We start from the raw sequence: 3,284 nt of genomic DNA, 5'->3' as shown, positions 1-3,284 counted from the left end.
GATGGTGTTATAAAAAGATCTAACAAAGTAAGCAGGAAAAGCCTCAGGCAAGTAAATGGGATGATTAGGCTCATCCTTAATATGATGACTAGCCAACACAACAAGCAGCTCATCCCATTTAAATAGGAAGGCGTGATCTACACATCTACGAAAAGTCAGCTTGAGCTCACAGCCATTCCAGACTTCAGCCACACAACATGATTGTTGCTGACAAATATCAAAAACATCGCAAAATTGTGTTTTTAAAGTGAAGTTCCCAGCCCAAGTGTCATGCCAAAAGCTAATCTGCTTCCCATCCCTCAACTCCCATCTAAAGAAAGGGCAAACAACATCAAAAGCCCATGTCACCCCTTTCCAAAATGAGGATCCAGTATTAGGTTTAGCCCAAAGAAGGCTATATTTGTTCGTCTTATATTTGTGATTTACTAAGGTAATCCAATTTTTATCCTCACCACAAAAGAATCATTTAGTCCATGAAGCCAACAAGCTAGGAACACCCAAACCCCCATACTTTTTCTTTTGGGACACAAGCCCCCAATTCGCAAATGATATTTATGATCTTCTCCTAAATTGCCCCCCCCCCCAAATGAGCTATTTGTGAGGTAATAGATTTAATATCCCATTTAGGAAATTTGATAAAGGACATAAAATACATAGGAATGCTAGCAATACAAGTTTGTAGAAGGATAATTTTGGCCAATAGCTCAAAAGTTTGCCCCTCCATCCACATATTTTCTTAATGATCTTATTTATGATAGGTTGCAGGTCTTTGATAACCCACAAGTATAGGAGATCAGTTGTAGCCTCTTTCGATAAGTAAGTGTCGAACCCAACGAGGAGCTAAAGGTAGAATAAATATTCCCTTAAGTTCTATCGACCACCGATACAACTCTACGCACGCCTAACGTTCGCTTTACCTAGAACAAGTATGAAATTAGAAGTACTTTATAGGTCTTATAGGATAGGTTTGCAAGATAATAAAGAGCACGTAAATAAAAACTAGGGGCTGTTTAGATAAAGACACAACTAAGTTAGTTTTAGTAGAGAGCTTTTTGTCATGAGAAAGTTATTTGTCCCTAGGCAATCGATAACTAGACCGGTAATCATTATTGCAACTTTATATGAGGGAGAGGCATAAGCTAGCATACTTTCTCTTCTTGGATCATATGCACTTATGATTGGAACTCTACCAAGCATCCGTAGCTACTAAAGATCATTAAGGTAAAACCCAACCATAGCATTAAAGTATCAAGTCCCCTTTATTCCCATACGCCATGACCCACTTATCCGTGTTTGTGATTCAGTCACTCACGCAACACAGACAATAAGCAAACCATGAACATATTGCAAACCCTACAGCGGGGATCCCTCATGCTTGCGCGACACGGAAAGCATCAAAGGACAACACCAATAATGAAACATGCAACTCAAACCAATCATGATCATCAATTAACCCATAGGACAAAACAGATCTACTCAAACATCATAGGATAGCCATACATCATTGAGAAATAATATATAGCGTTGATCACCATGTTCAAGTAGAGGATTACAACGGGGCGAAGGGGTGTTACACCGCTGCATAGAGGGGGATAGAGTTGGTGATGACGGCGGTGAAGTTGTTGGTGTAGATTGTCGTTGCGATGATGGCCCCGGCGGCGTTCCGGCGCCACCGGGAGAGAGGGGGAGAGAGCCCCCCTTCTTCTTCTTCTTCCTTGACCTTTCCCCTAGATGGGAGAAGGGTTTCCCCTCTGGTCCTTGGCTTCCATGCCAGCGGAGGGGCGGGAGCCCCTCCGAGATTGGATCTCTCTCTCTCAGTTTTCTTCTGTTTCTGCGCTCCCAGATTTTGACTTTTCACCGTTTCTTAAATTCACAGAGATCCGTAACTCCGATTGGGCTGAAATTTTAACACGATTTTTATCCGAATATTAGCTTTCTTGAGCCAGAAGAAGGGCACCAACCGTCTTACGGAGTGGCCACAAGGACCAGGGGCGCGCTTTCTGTCCTTGTGGGCCCCTCGGGCATCGTCTCGTGTTGATTCTTTTTCCCAAAAATCACATATATTCCAAAAAAATCTCTGTAAGTTTTTATCCCATTGGACCCCCTTTGATATGGATTTTCTGTGAAACAAAAAACATGCAACAAACAATAACTGACACTGGGCACTGGATCAATATGTTAGTCCCTAAAATAGTACAAAAGTTGCCAAAAGTATGTAAAAGTTGTAGAATATTGGCATGGAACAATAAAAAATTATAGATACGACAGAGACGTATCAGCATCCCCAAGCTTAATTCATGCTCGTCCTCGAGTAGGTAAATGATAAAAAAGATAATTTTTGATGTGGAATTCTACCTAGCATAATCTTGATCATATAATCTAATCATGACATGCATATTAAGACATGAGTGATTCAAAGCAATAGTCTATCATTTGACATTAAGACAATAATACTTCAAGCATATTAATAAAGAAATCATGCTTTTTAACATAACATGGCCAAAGAAAGTTATCCTTACAAAATCATATAGTCTCGCTATGCTCCACCTTCATCACACAAAGTATTTCATCATGCAACCCCAATGACAAGCCAAGCAATTGTTTCATACTTTTAATGTTCTCAAGCCTTTTTAACTTTCAAGCAATACATGAGCGTGAGCCATGGATATAGCACTATAGGTGGAATAGAATATGATGGTGGAGGTTGTGTGGAGAAGACAAAAAGGAAGAAATTCTCACATCGACGCGGCTAATTAACGGGCTATGGAGATTCCCATTAATTGATGTCAATGCGAGGAGTAGAGATTGCCATGCAACGGATGCACCAGAGCTATAAATTTATGAAAGCTCAAACTGAAAACTAAGTAGGTGTGCATCCAACTTGCTTTCTCATGAAGACTTCGGGCATTTGAGGAAGCCCATAATCGGAATATACAAGCCAAGTTCTAAAATGAAAACTCCCACTAGTATATGAAAGTGATAACTCAAGAGACTCTCTATATGAAGAACATGGTGCTACTCTGAAGCACAAGTGTGGTAAAAGGATAGTAGCATTGCCCCTTCTCTCTTTTTCTCTCATTTTTTCTCTTGTTTCTTTGGGCCTTCTCTTTTTTTGGCCTTTTTTATTTTTTCATTTTTCGTCGGGAGTCTCATCCCGACTTGTGGGGGAATCATAGTCTCCATCATCCTTTCCTCTCTGGGACAATGCTCTAATAATGATGATCATCACACTTTTATTTACTTACAACTCAATATTACAACTCGATATCTAGACTAATATGACT

This window comes from Triticum dicoccoides, chromosome 6A (genome assembly GCF_002162155.2).
Source record: "Triticum dicoccoides isolate Atlit2015 ecotype Zavitan chromosome 6A, WEW_v2.0, whole genome shotgun sequence".
Classification (NCBI taxonomy): Eukaryota; Viridiplantae; Streptophyta; class Magnoliopsida; order Poales; family Poaceae; genus Triticum; species Triticum dicoccoides.
The sequence above is the reverse complement of the archived record's forward strand: the minus strand, read 5'-3'. Positions refer to the sequence as shown.